Genomic DNA, 6,085 nt, shown 5'->3' with positions numbered 1-6,085 from the left:
TTAAGGTCACAGGTAGCATAAAAAAGGAAGATTATGTTAAAATATTGGATGAAAACCTGAAAGACTCTGCTAAAGACCTCTCACTTGGTCGTCGTTGGTGGTTCATGCAAGATAATGACCCAAAGCATTCGGCTAAACTGACTAAGAAATGGCTTGAGGACAATCATATTAATGTTTTGGAGTGGCCATCACAAAGCCCAGACCTTAATCCAATTGAAAATTTATGGAGAACATTAAAATTGAGGGTAATGCAAAGGAAGCCTAAGAATCTTATTCAATTGGAGGATTATTGTCAGGAAGAGTGGGCTAAAATTACTACTGAAGAGTGCAACAACTTGGTTGTAAACTATGAAAAGCGACTGAGGAAGGTAATCAAGGCCAAAGGCTATACAATTGATTATTAAATAAATCGTGCCAATAATTTTGAACAAGGGTTTTTTGCAATTATGTTTGTTGTTCCTTTGTTATTTATTTTTTCTAAAATCCGATTGCTGCATCGGAAAGGCCAGTTAAAAATACATAATATACTTTGTTATTTTCTTTAATTTAATCCCTTTTTTAGAATTTATTAGACAAAATTTAACTTTTATTTTACCGTGCCAATAAATATGATCATCACTGTATATATATATATATATATATATATATATATATATATATATATATATATATATATTCATGAAAACAAAGTGATGTAGTGTTTACCTGATATACGCAATGGTAAACTTCAAACTAATATAAATGGCAGTATGTATATATAGACAATTTAATCCCAACCGTATTAAAAAAGCTCAATACACAATAGAGAGTAGAGCTTATTATAAGAGAAAGAAAATTAAAACTTTTTAATTTGTTTTTTGGAATATTCAGTCGAACAATAAATTTTGATTGTAAAGTTCAACTTACAGTTTTAATTTTCTTCCTCCTATATATATATAATTTTCATTGTCATTTTCTTTTTGGTTTTACTGTTTTTAAAATAATTTGGAAACGTAAATAAAAATGTTTTCTTTGATTATATTTTTTTAAAAATATTCTCCCTAAGTCTGGGGGAGAAAAATAGTTTATTTTTTACAAAGATATTTTAATAAAAAAAAAAAATAAAAACAGCAGGAGCAAATTATTGTGGTTAAGTTTGCCCTACCTAATTTTTTTTTTCCATGGGAGTCATTATTTATCAAGGCTTGAAAGCCATTTGAGGGTAAGTCGTGTTTAAATATCTTACATATTGAGAATCATGAAGAGTAGATGTGCCTTGCCGTACATTTGTTGTGCCTTGGTTTGCCCTGCATAAATATCTAGGAAAACCACAACAGTAAGTATAAGATAACATGTAATATATATATATATATATATATATATATATATATATATATATATATATATATATATATATTATTTGATTTTCAAATATTTTACAAAGGCGTGTCTTAATTTCTTTTTTTCTCTTTTTTTTTTCCTTATCAGGTATAAAATTGATAACAAAATACCAATTGTTTTGTATTTACGTACGCAACTATTTGTACATGCGTCAACCTTTGGTCTCTCTATTTTCTTGCTTCCTCATGAAGGCAGAATTAGATAAAAAGTCGGTTTTTTAGCTTCCCGCTCTCCCAAAGAAAAGTCACTCCACAAATAATAAGGAAAATATTACTAATTAACAACAAAAAAAAAAGACCCCAGTTTAGAAGGATTTCTTCTTTATAAACAGAGCACAGAATAGACTATCAGAACAGATAATACACTTTGTTCCTAGCCAAAATGCCAAGAACTATAGTACTGGAAACATTGCTTGTCCCAGAAGCTATAATGGTAGTCATCCTCCACTTTATAATAAAGACCAATATATATATATGTGTGTGTGGATATATATATATATATATATATATATATATATATATATATATTTCGAATGTCGCTAGATTCAACCACTCTAATGAGTCGTAGATGACGAAGCACATGTCAGTGGATAATTATATTTTAACCAATATATATGCTGCTCCCCATTTAGGGCTATCAAATTGGTAGAAGGGAAAATTATTTCCAACTCGCATTTAGGTAAAAATGCACTTTTGTATAAATAATTGAATTCGTTCAAAAGTATCGCAAACAAAAACAAATAAATAACATCTCTCTCTCTCTCTCTCTCTCTCTCTCTCTCTCTCTCTCTCTCTCTCTCTCTCTCTCATATATATATATATTATATGGAAAAATGCGCGCATGAAAAGTAATATTCTTAAGATTTTATTAAACCTGGAAAAGTAAAGGACAAGAAATTCAACCTGGAAAAGTAAAGAACAAGATATTCTAGTAAAGTAAAAAATAAGAATTTCTTAGAATTAAAATATTGCAGCTAAAAATAAAATTTGAATATTGATAAATATTTTATTTATTATTTGCATATGTTGTTGTTTATTGTTGAGTTAGAAAGGGTGTCAGTCGCTGGATTGAACTTATTTCCCCCCCCCTATTATTTGCATATATTTATGTAGTGAAAATTGTTTGAATAAAATTAATTCATTAGTTAGTAGATGGAATTAATAATTTTATAATTTACATAAAAATGAATTAAATGATCCTAATTATGAATTAGTGGTGGGGGTTTGAATGTGTCTCGATTCATTCAATTTCGGACTTAAGCATATATTCAACCACTACCATGGTTGAATGATATATATATATATATATATATATATATATATTAGGGGGAATTAGACCTAGAGTCTACAGAGCAAAGTTTATTTTAATGTTTGGATTTTGTTTGCTTATTCTTTTGAAACTGATTTATAATTTACAATTATTAATCTTCATATTCATATATATATATATATAAGTTAGGTATGTGTGTATATTTATGTACATACACGATTCATTTTATGATAATTAACTGATAATTATGAATTTTAGAGCACAACTAGTCATAAGGGTGGTTAATGTGGGGTAGATTTAGTTTAAGTTAGTTTTATGAAAAGAAGTAGTTGAAGCCCTTTGTTAAAATTCAAATAAATCTACTTTTTGCAATTTTTAACAGCAGATATTTGATATGAATTAATAAATATTTCCCAAATTTCAGTTTCTTTTGAATATTTTAAAGGGTGTTAGGGAGCAGAATATGACCACAACCTTCCATTTGATGATCAAAATATTTCAGATTTGCATTAAATTCAGTCTATAGTCATTAAGCATCAATTAAACAAAATTGTCCAAACTTCAATTTTTCTTAAGACTCCTTATGCTTAAGCCTTATATGTCCCAGAATCCAAAATCATCTATTTGATTTTGATAAAAATTAGAATAAGGATTTTTGACATAAGGTTTATTAGAATTACATCTGGATTTTAATCTTCGTAAGGGGACATAAATTTGGTGCAAAACTGTTCTGTTCATGGAATTAATTTTACTCTTCCTGAGACGGGCATTCTTGTTATATATATATATGGCTCATTCCATGTCAAATCGACAAATTTTTTTTTTTTGGGGGGGGGGGGGCACAAACCATGTCCGACACGGATTTTTTTCAAATTTGCTACACTTATAGATCTCCATGAAAGGAATTGAATGGCACTTGTTAAACATCTCAAGGTCAAGGGGTTCCTGAGATATAACCTTGACCTTTTACAAAAATGTGAATTTTTATGAAGAAGTGACCAACTTTAAAAGACGATATCTCTTGTTGATGGGCCTACGAAGTTCATTTATATATCGTTTTAAAGTACTTGTACAGATCTATAATTTTATCTGGGAATATTTTGTTTTAAGGTCAAATTAAAAAAATTGACTTTGACCTTAACATTTAACCTGAATTATCTCAAAAACCGTTCTTTCAATTTCTTTAAAATTTTGACAGAAGATTTGTCTATCTTATGATAGTATATACTCCAAATTTTATGATGAGCCTTTCACTAGAACTATAGTTACAAGCGTTTAAAGAAGTGGGCAAATTCAAAATGGCGGAATGTTGTACCTGTGACTTCATATAAAACATTTTGATATTTCCCAATATGGTCAAGTTTGAAAGCTTTGCAAAGCTATTTTGATGTTGATTAATATTTACATAAAGACCATGGTCAAAAAGTTAAAAAAAAATTCTGTTGATGAAACTGAATTTTCTTCATTTGTTTTATTTTTTGTTTTTGTTTTTTTAATGCAACACAAATTTTATTATGGAAAATAGTGATATAATTAGTGTTGAAGCAGTTAACCAGAATCTAGAACATCTAGAACTTTAGGTATCGAAATCAGAAAACTGATATGTGACAAACCAATGAAAAGTAGTATTTCAAACTTATGTGACAAAACGATTCCAAACAATGTTAAACATTTCTTTTGTTTGTATTAGAAGATATGTAGAACATTTATTTTTAAGCTACTAGTGAAAATAAAAGCTAAGAACATAGAGATATGATGTGGATTTATTTTAGCTGTGCGATGTTTCATATGCCTAGAGAAATGATAGAATATGTTTTTGTTGAGATATTGCAGAGAAAAATTAATTTCTCAACAAAATCAAATAGACATTTGGGCGACAGTGTCTGGATTGATATGCATGAAAATATCGATAGTAAGCCATGTGTTTTATGTCAAGCAAGAGATCACCTTGATAAGAAATAACTTGGATGATGAAAGAGAGATTGTGAGTTCAGAGAGTAAAAATAAAATGAAAGGGGAAAAAGATTCAGAGGAAAAAAGAAGGAAAAAGAAATTCAGAAGAAAGGGGAGGTAAAAGAGAAGAAAGGATGATCTCCAAATGACACAGGAGGAAATGCTGATGTAGCAGTTACAGAGAACTATTTTCTCTGGTGAATCAATGTTCCCTTCTGAGTTCTTCGGCCACAGGCTGACCTATCAGCTAACAGGGCACATTGATTCATCTGCTCCCTAAAAAGTCTTGAGAGAACGTCAGTCAGTCAGGACCAGACCTTCAGCTAAGCAACACCTCTTCTCTCGTCCCCTATCCACTGGACATCTTGCTGTTCAACTCCCTACATAGTATCCCTGCAACTTAGGTCCCTGATAGTAACCCCCTACATGAAAGTGGCACTGTGTTTTGTTTGGGGTGAAAATATAATAAAATCTATATAGAGAGATGTTTTATTTATCTATGTTTTTGTTAGTACATATAAAATATGTTCAATATATATATTTGACACCTGTGCAATGTTTGGCTGATAATCAATATTCCAATAATTACTCAATGGTTTTATTGTTGTTGTTGTTTTTTTTTGTTTGTTTTTTCTTTTTTGGTGTGTGTGTGTGTGGTGTGTGTGTGTGTGTGTGTGTGTGTGTGTGTATGTGTGTGTCTTTTTTTATTATTTGTAATATTTTCCTTATTATTTGTGGTAAGTCGGAATAACAACTTATTGTTCTAAAGGAGGTAACTCTATTTTACTAAAGTAATTGAAAAAAAAATCATTTTTTCTTACAATGCTGTTTTGTTTAAGAAAAATGACAATATCGTCGCATTTTACATTGTTTATTATTATGTTATTAATGTTATAAAACTTTGTAACATTTTAATGTAACATTAAATAAAGTAGTCGAAAAAATGTTTTTCTTACAATTCCTACTAAAATAGAGTTGCCTCCCTTAGAACTCTGAGTTGTTATTCTGAATTGCCTTATTTCTCCTTTATTACCATGCAACTCGTCATATTTCTCTTTTTAGAAATATTTTCAGGTGTAGGCAAACATAAAGGGAAATAACTTTGGTGAAATTATCAGCAAATTACTTCCCTTTACTCGATTTTATATATCTAGCAACACTGTTAATGTTTTCTGTCCTCGGTCAGTGGGGGAGGAATCCTTCATGACTGAGACAATTTTTACTTTTGTTCCTGTTCAGAATGCCTCTTTTTAGGGGATCTGGGTTTTCCCCACATTAGAAATCGACCTTGTGTCTAACTCTGCCCTCGTGGAGAGGCAAGTAAATAGGAACACTGTTAATGTTTGAAAAATGAGAATGTGAAAGACAAAAAACTATTTCTATTTGACATTTTTATAAAGTATCCAATATATTTCCAAAAATCAAGATTTTCGTATGAAAAACCAATAAACTGACGATATCTAAACTACAACGGCCTTCTTAT

The sequence above is a fragment of the Euprymna scolopes genome, chromosome 22, assembly GCF_053919585.1.
Source record: "Euprymna scolopes isolate OS-2025 chromosome 22, ASM5391958v1, whole genome shotgun sequence".
Lineage (NCBI taxonomy): Eukaryota > Metazoa > Mollusca > Cephalopoda > Sepiida > Sepiolidae > Euprymna > Euprymna scolopes.
This window is presented reverse-complemented; position numbering follows the sequence as displayed.